The following is a 17,581-nucleotide window of genomic DNA, read 5'->3' as shown; positions in this document are numbered from 1 at the left end:
CAGGTAGTGTAAGTTTTCCTACTTTGTTCTTTTTCAAAATTGTTTTTGAAATTTTGCCTGCTGAAGTTTCGCTGAAGAATTTTTCCATTTATGTTTATGAAGAATATTGTTATGTAATTTTCTTTTTTTCATAATGCCTCAGGTGTTGGTTTTGGGATAATGTTGACCTCATAAAATGAGTTGATACAAGTTTCTAGCTCCTGAAGGATTTTCTGAAAGATTTGTGTAGCATTAGTATTATTTCCTTCTTGCACATTGATAGAATTTACCAATGTAGTCATCTGGGCTTAGCATTTTTTTTATGGGACAGTTTTAAATTACAAATTGTATTTCCTTAAAGGACATAAAACCGTATAGGTTGAATCACTTTTTTTGATTTGTGTTTTTCAAGGAATTTGTATGTTTCATCTAGGTTTTTATTTATTACTATAAAGTGTTTATCTTTATTCTCTTATGTTTTTTAATGACTATGGAATCTGTAGTAATGTCTCCTTTTGTTTCTGATATTGGTAATTTGTATGTTCTGCCTTTGTTTTTCTTGATAATACAGGTAACAGTCTTATCAATTTTATTGATAGTAAACCAGTTTTGTTTTCATTAATTTCCTCTATCATTTGTCTATTCCATTGTTACTTACTACTGTTTTTATTTCCTTTTCCTACTTTGTGTTTAAGTTTTTAGTTTCTTAAGATAGAAACTTAGCTCATTTCTGCAATTTTCTTCTTTTCTAATATAAAGCAGTTATATTGCTTTATTTGCTTCCCACAGATTTTGATATATTGTAGTTCCATTTTCATTGCATTCAAAAATTTAACCTTATTTTGGTGATTTCTTCATTGACCTGTGAATTATTTAGATTTGTGTTTTTAAATTTCCAAACATGTACAGGATTTTTCAAATGCTTTTCTGTCTAATTGAATTCTATTGTGATCCAAGAACAATTCTATTCGATTTTAATCCTTTTAAAATTTCATAAGTCTAGTTTTGGTCCATATAATCTACCTTGGTACATGTTTTATTTGATTCCTTTTTAATATTTCTTAATTTCCCCCTCATTATGTTCATGTTTTCCTTTAAGTCTTTGAGCATATTCATAATATTTATAGTAGTTGCTTTAATGTCTTTGTCTGCTATTCCATAATCTTTGCTATTTCTGGGTCTATTTCTATTGACTGATTTTTCTCCTGGTTATGGGCTATATTTTTTCTGTATGTCTGCATGTCTAGTGCTTTTTTATTGGATGCCGAACATGTTATATTGTTCACTGCTGGCTTTTCTTCTATTTCTTTAAGATGTTGGACTTTGTTCTGATGGGCAGTGAGGTTACTTGTGGTTCAGTTTGATCCTTCCAAGGCTTATTTTTATTTATTTATTTTTTTATGGGGAGGGGTACAGTATAGGCTTTACTGTAGGGCTAGTTTAGGTCCACTGCTAAGGCATTTATCTTTTATGTTTCTCTTCTTTGGCTGCTGAGAACTAGAAAGATTTCTTGCCCCTTGTGAGCTCTAGGAATCATTCCGTTTACAACTTCCCTCAGAAGCAGTCTTTTGCCCGGCCTTGTGCCATTTCCCATGTGATTTCTGACGCAATTTTTCTGGGTGGTTCTTTCTCCAGTGCTGTCTCACAGATTTTCGTTACCTCAGCGTCCTGGTCTTCTCAGCTCTACCTGCTCAACCCACCGGAACTGTAGGCCTCACAGGCGGTTCCTTCTTGTGCCTGTGGTCTGGAAATTGCCTCCAAGCAGAAAGCCGGGGCAGCTTATTTCCCCATTTGTTTCCCTTTTCTCAGGGACCACAGTCCTGTACTACCTGTAGTCCAGTGTCTGAAAACGGTTGTTTGATATGTTTGTCCAGTTACGCGTTGTTTATAGCAGTAGGAAATTCTGAACCCTCTTGCTCTCCTACTGCCTTGTGTGTCCATTAGTTTTTGTAAAAACTGAGTAGGTATGGCTGTTAAATAGGACTTCACAGCTTGCCCTAGGGCAGTGGCTACCATTCCATTACAAATATTTGAGCATGCCACTGATATTCACTAACATAAAAGTGATAATACATATACAGATATATATTAAAATGCACAAAACTAATGATTTTGATATGAGATTAAAAATGCCTATAATAAAAAGTATTTTCTTAATATATCTCCTGGATTATGCTCTGCACTTTGGAAACCACTGTAACTTTGGTGACTTTCTCCATCAATTTCTTCCACCAACTGACTTCTATTTATTTTTGATCATGCCCGAAAAATCACTAAGCTCTGATTTTTGGGGGGGTGGGCGTGGGGGTACCTGTATGTACTTAAGGATTTACTTCTTTTACTTCAGCAGTATCTGAGAAAGACTACAGGCAAATGTTTGTGATGAGTCTGCCATTATGAACTGGAAGTCCATCTGATATAGTTCTTAAAATAAATTTTTGAATAATTAAAATGTCATCATTTCTTGCCGTTCAGTTTGCTTTCCTGAATGAAGCAGAGGGTGGAGCAGCCTCAGAATTGCTTCTAACCTGCAGGAGGTTTTTGTTGTTTTTAATGCAACAGTCTTTAAATGTGGATATGTCAAAGGGCCTGTGACCCAAAGTAATAAGCAGTCTGCATACTTCACTAGGAATGAAAAAATTAAGAACCAGCTGCTTTGGGAAAATACGGGAATCGTGTGAGATAGACTTCTCCCCTATTTATGCTACATTCCTTAATTTGGGGGAGCTACAAATAAAGAAAGAATACTATCTCATTCTTCAATTGCTTGTTGTGCCTGACTATCTAATTTCATTGTTATTTTAGGTTTTTATACTGTTAGTATACCATCCCTAAAGCCTACAGCTGGCATAAACCTATAACATGCAGTAACTAATATGATATATTGGGAATATTAACCAATTGATTTTTCTTAGGAGAGACAAAGTGAAAAAAAAAATAAGCCCACTATGAATTCTTTGCAGAAATTTCCCATGTCTGATGATTTAAAAGAGTAAGTTCTGCATGTAAATGAATCATTGCAAGCTTAATTGAAGCTTGTTGGATATTCAAGATTACTCAGTGTGCTGTGTTTTTGATGGAGAGAGGAAGTAAAAAAGCAACGTCTATAAGATTTGTGTGTATGTGTGAAGTCTCAGCCAGTCATTTAATGTTTCTCATTGAGGCTCATCAAGGTATCTATTGCTTCTTAGCTGTTTCTAAGGGGAAGTTCACCCCCACTTTCCTCCCCTCCCCAAAATAGCTAATTATATACTGGAAGTTTCAGTACATTGTTCTCAGTTTGTGAAGTCAGCATATTTCTGGAAGCGCACTGTGAGTGTAATTCTTAGCTGCACTGATGCCTTTGTTTCTCCATCTCTGCAGCCAGCACTGTACTGTAAGGACACAGTTCTATCGCTATTTTTCCCTCACATTTGATGTGGTAGTTTGCATACAGCTGCAGAGTAGACAGTTACCTTTGAAAGGAACATTTGGCTGCTCTAATTTGATTAAAGAAAACCACCTCAATCATTTCTAAACTGAGAACGTTTTCATTTTAACTTGGCAGTAGGAGTTGGGAATGTACTCATTGCACTTAGATATGTGGGGGAGCAGACTGGGGACAAAACCAACAGCTTGAATGAAGAAAGCTTTGGTGTAATTTTTTCTTTTTGAGGCAAGCAGTGTTCTATGGGATTGATTCTCTTTCTCTTTCCCTTGCAAATTTTCTGGAGCCATGATTTTCACCTCCATCTTCTTTTCACGGTTATTTTCTCAGTAATTCCAATAAACCTATTTTGGCAGGGGTAGATTGCCAGCCTAATAAGATTGGAAGGACTTGGAGGTTCTTAAAAATTATCCCATGTTTATATAGAAACGGAACCCTGAATCATAAATGACTATGCATCGCATGCGCTTTCTTGCTACTGTTGGGAATGGAATGAAAGGCAGGCCATGGGTACGTAGACCAAGGTTGGAAATTTAGTTGTATGTAGCTTGTGTAGAAGAAAATTGCTCCCTATCAGACGCCTGTAGCCCTAGTGCTGGGCATTTATCCCACATAACGTGTACTTGCTTCTGAGATAGAAGTTCTGATTGCTCAGTTGTGTATGACAGTTGAAAATTTATTCTGCTGATTGTGGAGTGGTATCAACTTCATACATATGTTATTGCAAATTCTTGAACACAGGCTTAAGATCTGTAGGGTAAACCATGAACAAATTCATGAACCATAATTTCGTAATTTAATATATGGTGTCTTGGGAAAAGTACTATCCTGGCATCTCAGATTTTAAAATTTGAGCATGAAATTTTAAAAAGTTTGAGGGCACCCGTGGGGTCTTGGAAACAAAACTGCATTATTATTTATTGATCCTTGGATATTATTGATAACCTAAGAGTGGAGTTCAAATGTGTGTTCACATTCTCATCCTACGATGTGACCCTATGCCTTGGCCATATTATGCTTCTTACCGCTAAGCTTCAGTCTGAATTTAGGTTCCTGTTATGTGCTCGACACTTGGCAAATATTTAGTTACCTCACTGCCTCATTCTTTCCTCCTTGGTACAACCACTCAGCTACTTGGAATGTTTTGAAGAAGAGCGATTTTCTTCTGAACTCAATGAAGTCCTCTTCAAATTCTAATGTTATGTGCGTCTTTTATTCTTTTGAAACGAAATTATTAAGTCCAGCAGGAATCTGTCAGGTCTGCCTAGTATTCCTATAGATAACAAGCCACAGTTGCAAGACCTGGGCACTGTGAACATGGGAACTGTTCAATAAATGTTTGTTGGATAGACTTACGTTGTCATCTTGAATTCTTTTCCATCTTCTGCCATCTTTAGATGCTAGAATCATTTCCACATTTCATCATAAGACTTAATGCACTTAAGTCTTTTTTTTTATAGTTTAATGTATTTTAATAGCAAACTTACAGGAACAGCACAGAAGACAGATAACATTGAAAACATGTACTTGCATGTAGGACAACTAAGTTAGAAAAGTATAGTGAATGGATGGAATCTACTGTATGATAAAAATGCTACAAACACCATTTAGTTGCCATCAATAAGAAATTTACTTGTTTTAAAAAAATCCAAATGCTGGCATTGTCCAGAAAAATTTAACAGGTTTATTTATATTGTTATAAAGTTGAACTGCTGAAACTTGTTCACTGAAACATTTGACTTGCATTAATGCTTTATGTCCCCGCATTTATATTAAAAAAATTAACACACAAATGAAAATGGATAAACTTCCAATACCTGATTTCTGTCCCCTATTTTCAACTTGCAATCATATACTTAGGTATCTTTTGACCCCATGGGGGGGAAAAAAAAAAACCTAACGTTCAGAACTACCATTAACAGGAAGAAGAGAAATTTTTTAAAAGAATGAAATGTTTTCCATCAGTGGATTCTTAAGCACGTTCTCCACGTATGCGGCGTGCTAGCTGGATGTCTTTTGGCATAATTGTTACACGTTTGGCATGGATCGCACACAGGTTGGTGTCTTCAAAAAGGCCAACCAGATAGGCCTCACTTGCCTCCTGCAAAGTACCAATCGCTGCACTTTGGAAGCGCAGGTCTGTTTTGAAGTCCTGAGCAATTTCTCGCACCAGACGCTGGAAGGGAAGTTTACGAATCAGAAGTTCAGTGGACTTCTGATAACGTCTAATTTCACGAAGTGCCACAGTACCGGTCCTGTAACGATGAGGTTTCTTCACCCCTCCAGTGGAGGGCGCACTCTTTCGAGCGGCTTTGGTAGCCAGCTGCTTCCTAGGGGCTTTGCCCCGGTCGATTTGCGGGCAGTCTGCTTGGTACGAGCCATGGTACAGAGACCTCTTTACGTACCCCCCTTCTCCTTCGGCTGCAGCTCGGCGAGTGGAGGCGGCGCAGGCGTTCTGCACTTGAGTCTTAATGCACCCAAGTCTGCTCCTTTGAGAGCCAAGAGCAGCCTTTCTGTTTTGTTTTTTATATAGTAGGAAAACATAAATCTTTTCAGTCACGTTAATGTCATCTAAGTGTACAAAATGGTAAAGGAACTACAAAGATGATTGCCCAAAGGCCTCTGGATCTGGGAACTCAAGGTTTTTCTAGTAGATAAAACTTGGTAAATGTTTTTGAATTCCTGGCTAGCTCACAATGCTTATTTGTCCCATAATATAACTGAATAATTTACTGCAGTGCAATAAAATATTGGGAAAAGTAATACTCGCAGTTCTTGTTTTGTTCCTTTACCACAATTATAACAAATAGGATTTAGAAAATTGATTGCTGGTGTTTGAAGAAAAGTTGATTTTATTTGAATAAGGTGTTTGGACACCTGTGGGGATTCTGCAGAAAAATGCTAAATGCTGATTTTTTTGTGTCACTTTAAACTTCCTTTTTTTTTTACTCGATAAAGTATCATTGTGATATTTCTCATATATAATTGCTTTTTATAAAAGTTTACTTTTAGATAGCCCAGTGCTGTTGAATACTGTTAATGTTCCCAGGTTTATTGTCTTGTGTGGACTCTAACCTGGGTGACAATGTACACATTCAAATTCAATGAAATTATTGAATGTTTCTAATGAAATACATAGAAGCTAGACTAAGACCAAGGGTTTGGTTTGTTTTATTTTATTTATAAACTAGAGGCCCGGTGCACGAAATTCGTGTGGGGATGGGGGTGGGGCGGTGTCCCTCAGCCCGGCCTGCACCCTCTCGCAATCCCAGACCCGTCATGGGATGTCCGACTGCCGGTTTAGGCCCTGTGGGATCTGGCCTAAACCGGCAGTCGGACATCCCTCTCTCACTCAGGGACTGCTGGCTCCTAACCACTCACCTGCCTGCCTGATCACCCCTATCACCTCTGCCTGCCTGCCTGATTGCCCCTAACTGCCTCTGCCTGCCTGTCTGATTGCCCTAACCACTCTGCCTGCCTGCCTGATCACCCCTAACCGCTCGCCTGCCTGCCTGATCGCCCCTAACTGCCTCTGCCTCAGCCGCTGCCACCATGGCTTCATCCAGAAGGAAGTCTAGAATGACATCCGGAAGGTCGTTCGGCTGTTCAGTCTAATTAGCATATTACCCTTTTATTATTATAGATAATGACAGTGTCATACTTTTTTGCATGACTGAAGCATACTTACTTCTTAGTAACATAGTTACTCTCACATCAGGAGTAATGGAGGTGGAGAATATCGTTTTTCCCATTTTGTAGATAAAGAAATTGACACAGAATTTAAATGACTTGTTAAAGGTCACCTGACTCTTGATGTTATTTTCCCTATTTTAGAGTTTTCTATCTAGTGTTTTAGTTATGCAAAGATCATTTGAATATGACTGTTTCATTAAGTCCTGTTTGGTAATTAAATATACATAAACTGAATGCTGAAAAGGGCATGCTGATTATTTGAGGAGGAAACTCTTCTGTTACCAGAAACTAGAGCTGTGATCACTTAATTCTGACAGATATTAAATTCCATATGTGTGTGTTAACTTTATTTTTTTGTTAATTTTATTTTTTAAATGGTTTATTGTAATAGCCATAAATAGAGGCAAATGAACATGGAATGAGAACTATTACCTGATGTTATTTGTTATTCATGTTGCTCCTCAGCTTGGTGGCATTCAGCTCTCTGTTACTGACCCTAGCCCAGTGAGAAAAGGAAGGAAGAGTGACAGGTCAAAGGAAGTACGCTCTCCTCTGAATCTGGCACCTGAAGTGCTGACATCAGTGTCACTTGGGCTCATGATGACTCAGCACTTCCTGGTTTCTCTTTGCAGCCCTGCTCAGGCTAATAATACTGAATGACCTTGGTCCACATTGAGGGTTTCAGGGAACCTTGGGTTTCCTCATAAAAAATTTGAAATCAGAAATCATTCCTTCCTTTTGGTTTTTAATTAATTAATGGTATTAAGTATAAACCATTAAACTCCACACTAGATTAGGTGGTTTTAGGTTGGGTTTTCTTTGGAAGTCTTTTATCTTTTTTATATTTTATTGAATTTATTGGGGGACATTGATTAATAAAATTATATAGGTTTCAGATGTACAGTTCTGTAATACATCATCTGTATATTTATTTACTGACCCAAGTCAAGTCTCCTTTACCCTCCACTACCTCCCTCCAGCCCCTTTCCCTCTGTTAATCACCATATTGTTGTCTGTGTCTATGAGTTTATTTTTTTCTTAATTCCTTCACCTTTTTCACCCAGTCCCCCCAAATTCCTCCCCTCTGCCAGCTGTCAGTCTGTTCTCTGTATCTGTGCGTCTGTTTCTGTTTTGTTAGTTTATTTTGTTCATCAGATTCCACATATGACTGAAATCATAAGGTACTTGTTTTTCTCTGACTGGCTTATTTCTGTAGGTAAAATAAGGACCTGCTCTCCAGGTCCATCTATGCTGACACAAAGGGTAAGATTTTTCCTTCATTTTTATGGCCAAGTAGTATTCTATTGTATAAACATAGCTTTTTTTTTTTTCCCCCACTCATCTACTGATGGGCATGTGGGCTGCTTCCAAATCTTGGCTATTGTAAATAATGCTGCAATGAACATAGGGGTATATATATTCTTTCAGATCAGTGTTTCAGGTTTCTTCAGATGTAGTCCCCGAAATGGAATCGCTGGGTCATAAGACAGTTCCATACTGCTTTCCACAGTGGCTGCACCAGTCTGCATTCCCACCAGCAGTGCAGGAGGGTTCCCTTTTCGCCACATCCTTGCCAGCACTTGCTGTTTGTTGATTTATTGATGATAGCCATTCTGACAGGTGTGAAGTAATATCTCATTGTGGTTTTAATTTGCATCTCATAATTAGACCTTGAGCATATTTTTGTTCTTAAGATGTTCACAATCTAAGGAAGTAGCTTTGGCCTTGAACTATAAATAAATGTATCCTTACCTCAATTTAAAGCAGTCCTATTATAATTCATTTGGTCTTTGTATTGTTTCTGTGCAGTCAACTGGGGCAGGAATGGAAGGAAATGAAGTTCAAACTACAGTTGCAGTGTACTAGCTATTTAATTTTAGGACAGGCTTAGTAACCAAACAGGGAAATCATGGATCTGTTCAGTGGACCCTCGTCCCTTTCTGAATAGTCCAGAATACGGCCTCTTTGTGAGTAAAAGCAGAATGTTTTCATTAGTTAGTTTTATATTTAGAACTAACCCAAATTGTTAGACTCTACAGTATTAATATTGAGCCATCTGGAGATTAAATATTTCAGAAAATTTTAGAAAATCTGGAAACCTCTTTACCTCTTTTCCTGGACTATTTATCATTAATTACATGGTTGAGAGTTTATCCATGTTGACAACCAACTTGTTTTAAAACTTATTAAATACTTTAAAAACCATTTTATAAATTATCCAGACATGAAGTTTCTTTAGAAATATATTTTTATTATTGAAGTCAATTTTAAAGCGGTAGTTTACAGTGAAGAAATGCATACCTATATTATAGCAAGAACACTGCTGTATTTAAAACAGGTATTTATTATTAAATGTTTCTTGATGTGTTTTTCATCTTTACAGAGGTCTCTAAATAGGAAGAATTTCTGGGCCTTTAACTGTTTCCAAATAAGCAAAAGTGAAAATTCCTACAGAAAACATAGCCCTGACCTTTTTGCACACGTAATCCAAATAAATAGTTAGCTTTGAAGTGGCATCTTGTTACATAATCATACTGAAAAATGCAATGATATGGATTCCTTTGAGTATCTTTCATTCAGAAACATTTTGCTTATTTCACTATCCTACCAGCTGAAAATAGATTATGTTCTGGATATTCATATAATCTCCCGGCCTCAAAATACTTGAGAAATTACACAAAGAACTTCATTCCAAAGCATAAGATTTTCAGAAAGGTTCAGGCTATTGGAAAATTGAATGTGGAATTTCACACCATTGATTATTAAAATAAAAAGCAAATAATAGAAGATAAACAGAATTTACAAGCCCACTTTTTGCCAGGCAGAACATCTGTCCAATCAACAATAAATTGCTTGAAACAGCATTTACTTTCTAGAAGGTGGTTAATGTGTGAATCATGTTTTTCAGACATGCCTGTCAGCATTTCCACCAAACTATTGGCCAACTCGACATACAGAGCAAAGAATAATGATCAATATAGGAGAAAGCACACAAAACCCCTTCTTGTCTTGTGTGTTCTCTGAGATGCTGCTGTAGAAATCTGAGAATGTGTAGCATGCGCTCAAGACTCCACATTTCTGGTGCTGCCCACAATATAATAACAGACATTTTGGCTTCTTCTTTTTTTTTGCTTTTTCTCATCTTCTGACTTAATGAGCACTCTGCATCTTGAGCTGTAGTAAGGAATTCTATTTAATTATCACTAAAAAAAATATAAAATGAGATTTCTAATTTAAACATTTTTGACATTTATAGGGAAGTCTTTTTATTAACTTTCATAATTGAGGAATTGAGCAGTTCCGTGAAAGAAGCCTAATTAGTTAGAAAGTTGGCATCTCTTCTGGGCATTAAGTCCCCTTTTCAAAGAATTAGCATATGACAAAATATATTTAACACTAAAACTCATAATTTAATACTTTGTCGTTTGAGAAAATATTTCAAGGTTCATTGTTTATTGTAATCCTTATGGCCACTTATAATGAACACTGACTATGCCTGCTATTAGAGAATTCTAGTTAATAAAATGTTTATTTTCTTATGGTTTGGCTATTTGTGATAGGTGAGGGAAGGCATTTTGTCATGTCTGTTGAGACAAAATCAATTGTATTACGTTTTGGTTAGATACAAGATTTCATGCTTTTAAACTTTCAGATTATGGAGGGAAAGGTTGAGAGGTTTAGATAGTAATAGTGAAGGGCAAGCAGAAGTTTTGATGAGGAACAAAATAATGGTAAAGAAAAAATATATAGGAAGAAGAAAATTCTGAATGGATAAATAGAATAAAAAATATTAGAAGAGATCAAAGTAAATAAATAATTTCTTAATTTTGAAATATAATTAAAAGTTCAAAATTAGTAGGGCAAAAAAACTTGTGTTTCTGCAAGAGTATCTATAGAATAAACAGAAAGAAGAAATAAAGTTAAAGGGGAAAAGGGAAGGAAAAAAACATGTCTCAAAATACAAAGGAGTAATATAAATTAAAATTGGTTTGGCTTTAAAATTGGTAGAAGCTACAACTTCATGATGCTTTATCTTAAATGGTTGACCTGTTGCCCAAAACCTAAACAAACATACCTTTGTTTTGTCCTCTTCAGAGTTTGTCTCTTGTGGGAAATGTAAGGTAAATCCATCCTGCATTCATCCAGCTTTTGGTTTTATAGTAGAAAAGTACAGATAAAAGAGTTGTTATACTTGATAAGCAAACAAGATATTTTTGGTCTATTCCACAGGTTGTAAATTTCCTGTTTGTTTTTATTGTTGGCTTTATTATACATGGTATATCCTGTGCCCATTTTCTGGTTACAGAGAAACTCTTTTAAATTTATTTTTCAATTATAGTTGACATACAATATTATGTTAGTTCCAGTTGTATAAGGTTATAGAGAAAATTTGGTCCTGTTACGTTAAAACTTGAACTGATGCCCGGCCGGCATGGCTCAGTGGTTGAGCGTTGACCTATGAACCAGGACGTCATGGTTTGATTCCCAGTCAGGGCACATGCCCGGGTTGCAGGCTCGATCCCCAAGTGTGGGGTGTGCTGGAGGCAGCTGATCAATGATTATCTCTCATCATTGACATTTCTATTTCTCTCTCCCTCTCCTTTCCTCTCTGAAATCAATTAAATATATTTAAAAATATAAAGAATATATGGAGAGTGAATTCTCCTCCCTCAATAGCAGTAGTTCTCAGCTGAGGGCGAATTTATCCTGAGGGGTCATTTGGCAATGTCTGCAGATATTTTTTGGTTGACAACCTATATATGCTGGTTTCTAGGGGCTAGAGGCTAATGATGCTGCTAACCACCAAAAATGCACAGGGCAGCCTCCCTAACAGTTACCTGGCCTCCAATGTGAACAGGTTGAGAAAACCCTAAGCCAGTGGTCAGCAAACTGCGGCTCGCGAGCCACATGCGGCTTGCGAGCCGCAGTTTGCCGCTCTGTTGACTAATGAGTTTGCCGACCACTGCCCTAAGCTATAGCATTGTGTGGACACAACCATCAGCTAGTGCATTTTTTTAATGTGGAGGGAAGGATCACACGTTATAAACTCCTGAGCGGTAGGAGCTGTGGCTATGTGCGCGAACACAGAATAGTCTGACTGTTGAAAAGATATGGATAATGCTTAAACGGGCACTTTGTCTTTGTGCCTATGGGAGGAGAGGACAGTTAAGTAGAGTGACTGTGCATAAACGGGCACTTTATGTCTTTGTGCCTATGGGAGGAGAGGACAGTTAAGTAGAGTGACTGTGCATATCCCACGACTTTAGGAAATAAGAGGCATTTGCTAACCCAGAAAGATGTATCCAAATATTAAGTCACATTTTTAATAAGCTGGAATTCCTCCAAAAGGATGAATTAGTTATACTAGAATATTGAAGCAAACATTCTTCTTTTTCCAAATATTTTAAAAGCTTCCCTGAAGAATACTTGATCATGTTAAGGTATAAGAATGCTTTGCTTTCCTCCTGAAATTAATTTTAGAGGTACTTTTGCTGTGTCCAGTTGCAGAATGGTATGCTGGAAAGGGTTGTTCCCGGGGAGAACCTGGGCAGGTCTCCCTCAGTTAACCATTCCCTCCCTCAGTTTTCTCATTTTCAAAAGGCAGGACTAAGGCTTGGGATGACCTCTAGCTTTAAAATTCTACGTTGCTGTAATTTTAGTTTCAAATAATAAAAAAAAGATTGTTTACGCAAAGTCTTTTATGAGGGAAACTTTGAAGGCATTAATTAGTCCACTTTGATTCTTCGAAACTTCAGAAGTACCCCTTCCTACAAAGGCTTACGTCCATGTTTAAGGAAAGAAAGGAATTCCTGTGATAAATATAAAGTTGTCCCCCACCTCCAAACAAAATAGAGTCAAGTGAAATTTATAACTGATTCTAAAATACAATTGTTAGCTAATTTTGAAGTTTTCCCATTTATTGTTTGTACTTAAGTAATTTAATAGTACCAGTATTACAGCATTTTTCACCCAATTTATGTTAAGGTAGCTGTTTCAGCTCTTAAGAAATTTCCTGTTTGTAAAGGTGAAACGAATTTAGAAGCTTTATTAAGGTTTTCAGTTTACCATTTAGTAAGTTATTGGGCTCTGAATGAAATAATGATTTCCTGTTTACTGGATGGAAAATTAAATAGAACTTTGATAATGTTCTCCTTTTTTTATTCCTAAAGTTTGCAGTTCAGATATGATGCGATATTATAGTATCACAGGAAATGAAGCTTGCTTCTGTGGTGTCTCTGTTCTGATGAGACTGGGGGATTAGTTCTGATATATTCTAATTTCCCAGGACCCTATTCTAGAACTGGCTGATGGGATTGCCTGGATTGAAGATGCTTTTAGGATGGACCCAAAGATACTAAGAGCATTTAGCTACAGTTTGGATCTCACTCCCAAAGTGTATTTTGCTTACAGGAATAGTAGTATATGACATGGGATACACTCATAAAATAGTGCCTTCAGTGACTTTCTATTCATCAGAGGTTAACTGAGCACCTCCTGAGTGCAAGGCACCTACTACAGGCAATATGCACACAAAGAATCAAAATGTGTATGACTCAGTTCCTGCCTTATCTAAGTGGTGTAATTATAAGTGAGTTTATAACTTAGAGCAGTGGTCGGCAAACTGCGGCTCGCAAGCCACATGCAGCTTGTGAGCCGCGGTTTGCCGCTCTGTTGACTAATGAGTTTGCAGACCACTGGGATAGGGGCTTAATCACAAGGAACAACAACAGCCTGTAATTATTGGAATCAAGAGTCTAGGTTAGTGGTCGGTAAACTCATTAGTCAACAGAGTGGCAAACCACGGCTCATGAGCCGCATGTGGCTCATGAACCGCAGTTTGCCGACCACTGACTTAGAGGACCTATGCAAACTACTATAATGCAAAGAATCTTAATAATAAAAGGGTAACATGCTAATTAGACTGGACGTCCTTCCTGATGAAGCTGGGGCCAAAGGGAACCCAGCCCAGGTCCCAGGTGCTGGAGGGAAGCCGGTGCTGGCAGTGGGGGGTGGGGGGCGGGGAGGAAGGCCTACTCTTGCATGAATTTTCGTGCATCAGGCCTCTAGTCTATATATATAAAAGCCTAAGCAACCGGCCAACTGGCCAGTAGCTATGTCACGCATTGACCACCAGAGGGCAGACATTCAACGCAGGATTGGAAACCACAGACGTGGAAACATGGAACAGACTGATGAATCTCAGGGGGGAGTGGGGAGGGCAGGAAGAGATTAACCAAAGATCTTATATGCATACTAGAGTCCCGGTGCACAGATTCATGCACCGATGGGGTCCCTCAGCCTGGCCTGCAGAGATTGGGATGTCGGCTCTCTGACATTCCCTGAGTGGTCCCGGATTGCGAGAGGGCACAGGCCAGGCCTAGGGACTCTACTGGTGCACAAATCTGTGCACCAGGCCTCTAGTAAAGTATAAAGACCATTCAGAGGTACAGATACAATTCTTAAGAAGAAGAAATTGTTTAACTTGTGGGGCAGGAATGTTAGGCTCCAAGGAAGAGGTTAACAATGCGAGCAGAATCACAGACATGGAGATGAATGACATGATGCATGATGGAGGATCCTGAGGTGCCAAGCTGACTAGAGTGTGAAGAGAAAGGGAGTAGAAGAGATATGCTCAAGTGGTGTGGTCAGCAGATGGTAAACCTGGTTGAAATAGAATCTAGAGACAAGCAAACTATTTAGGAGATGGGCCATTTCCTGGGGATAGGGGGAAATGATGGCCTAAAGTGGGGTTAGTTCCCTGAGAATGAGGGTAGAAATTAAATATGAGATATAGTCCAGGTATCGGGCTGGGTATGTGGCTGAACAGGTTACATACAATTCAGTATTGTATAAGTTAAGTCTAAGAATGAGCCTTTTCAAAAGCGTTCATCTGTGCTGCCCAAAGAGATGGTTTCTTTAGAAGTTCTTCTAGCAAACCTGGGTAAATACATCCTCTGATTGTGGTTTTATTCTCACAGTTTAAACTCTCTTATTTAGCCAGTCTGGCAAAAGTATTGTGCTTAACTGAGCTTAGTAATAAAACTTGGGAGAGCCTCCCGTAAAACACAGTTACTATTTGTTGAATTCATTTTTCATCAAAATGTTAACTTAGAGTTGAAATGCAAAAAGAAGAGATTTGATACAGCATTTTGACATTTGACATTTTGAAGTAATTTTATTAGATCATCAAGCTATGAATTATTGAAGATTTCCTGCTATAAACAGTTTTTTTTCATTATCTTTCTTTGAATTTGAAACAAGTTGCATGCATTTGCCTGGAAGAGGATAAATTTATTGTGCACTAGAATATACAAAGATTTTGGCACTATGTTTTCTCTGCTTTTTATTAATGATGCTTTTGTTTAGTCTTACATCAGATGAATAGGACAAATTTGTGTTTTGAATAGCTAAAGCCAGGAACAAAATTCTCTTGTAACGTGTTGACAGAATTCACTTGAAAAGTCTAATCTTACTCAGGGTGAGTAATTTTCAGTGTATTTCTACCCCAGCACATAACCGAGATAGGAAGTAGACTCTGATCAGCTGCAGTGGGTCCCCATGACAGTGACTCCAATAACTTCCTAAAGGGACAATCTAGCTAACTGGCCATATCTCTTGTGTTAGCACATCGAAGGTGTACAAGAACCCACTGTTGATCAAGTGGCTGATTTTCAGTGGAGGGTAAGGAAGAGATGTTTGCCAAGGCCCTAGAGGGATTTTATATTATCAGGTCCTCACCCTCCAGTGTTTCCCACCCCAGGAGGTAATTCGTAATGAAAACAATTCAGTATTGTATAAGTTAAGTCTAAGAATGAGCCTTTTCAAAAGCGTTCATCTGTGCTGCCCAAAGAGGTGGTTTCTTTAGAAGTTCTTCTAGCAAACCTGGGTAAATACGTCCTCAGATTGTGCTTTTATTCTCACAGTTTAAAAGTTTCATGAATTAAAAGTCAAAATGCAGAAACATCCTGTTGCCCTGTGAAGAAAAGGTATGTCTCAAGGTCAATTACTGTTGCCTTTTCAGGAGGCCGTCAGAATGATGGCTGGCTGCCCACACACTGGGAGCCAGTTCTGTGGTGTGGTTGCCATGTTCCAGGATCCGCCTGGTATTAAAGCTGGAAGCCCGGTTTTATGAGTATACCTAGAGGGATTGAGAGTCCAGAGATGGTGGACACATGCCAACTTCACAAGGAACTGAAGTTTGAACCAAAATGTTCATTAGCTCTTTTCCAATAAAAGCTGTACTTTTCAAGTGTACTGGGATTTGCCAACTAAGGCATTGCCTTCCTTGCGTGCTTATCTATGGGAAAGCCAGATTGTAGTGAGACAGTTGATTGCTGAGTGTTGAATCCATGAAGGGAGTTGGCTGATGATCTCACTGTCTCAAGCCCTGTGCCCAAAATACCCATCTTGACCGTAGAGAAGGAAGTTCTTTTTGTCACACAAACTCCCTCACCTATGACAGGGTCCAGGCCACCCTGCTAAGTGATGTCTTTCCAGCCAGCTTTTATATGGATAAAATATAGGCTTTTTGCAAAAGTAAATTCAATTGATTGTATTGCTCTCTGTTAGTAGCCATCACAGCCTTGTCTCTTAGGTTTGGGATGGTCATAGTCTCTTGGGCCTTTTCTGCTGGTAGCTCATCACCTATAGTTTCATTTCCCCTACTTCAGTCATTAAGTTTTTCCCTTTAGTTTGGTTCAGGGACTACCACGTGTCCTACTTATGGATACTTCTGTGTATGTTCACTGAAATAACTTCCCTAAAATTAACCTCCTAGAGATAACTTTTTGACATAAAAGTTATACTAGTATTTTAAAAAGGTTTCACTGGTATTAAGTAGAGTGTTTTAGAGTTTCCTATTATTTTACTTACCTGTGTCATTAATAAGCACTAAATTATAAGTTATATACCTTGAGGTTTTACATTTTTTATAAAAGATTTTTTTTTGAATTCTAAACAAATAATAGTATATATTTAAGAGGGGGGCGAGAATATCCTACTCTTACCAACTCATTTTTTTCCTTTAAGAAACTGCTATCCTAGTTATAAATACACTGTATACCTAAAAACACAGAAAAGAGAAGTAAATATCCAAGGAGGAGGTCAAAACAATATATTTATAATAAATAAACAGTATTTATATGTTTAGTAACTTGTGAAATACAATTTTCCCTCAAATTATTCTATTAGAATGATTAAAAAGACTAAAAATTTAGAGACTAATTTATGGGATTTAACATCATTTTAGCATCTCAAAACAAGTCAGTAGAAACTGTGAACTCATACAACTACTTGCTATCTGCTCATTTCTCTGTTAAAGGGTAATATATAGCTAATTTTGCTTTTTTGGTTTTACTTCTAATAAAGAAATATAAGCCAAGAGGGCAGTGATTAAATATCCATGTGGCTGTAACTATAAAAGTTGTATAAATATGTTCATTCCTAGGGTTATATTTTTCTAAAGTATTGTTCATTACCTAA

The 17,581-nt window shown here is 37.6% G+C and overlaps 1 protein-coding gene and 1 pseudogene across 2 annotated transcripts in view; one reads left to right on the top strand and one right to left on the bottom strand.

The window, feature by feature from the left end:
• The window catches only part of CDK6 (cyclin dependent kinase 6), a 212,900-nt gene that overhangs the window by 24,070 nt on the left and 171,249 nt on the right, over positions 1–17,581 (top strand). The gene's annotated exons all lie outside the window — the stretch shown is intronic.
• On the bottom strand, positions 5,379–5,788 carry LOC308247652 (histone H3.3A-like; annotated as a pseudogene). The gene has a single exon. The product of its transcript is annotated as a histone H3.3A-like (transcript).

This window comes from Plecotus auritus (genome assembly GCF_963455305.1).
Source record: "Plecotus auritus genome assembly, chromosome: 4".
Taxonomy (NCBI): domain Eukaryota; kingdom Metazoa; phylum Chordata; class Mammalia; order Chiroptera; family Vespertilionidae; genus Plecotus; species Plecotus auritus.
Note: the sequence above shows the minus strand (reverse complement) of the source record. Positions and strands in the feature narration are given on the sequence as shown.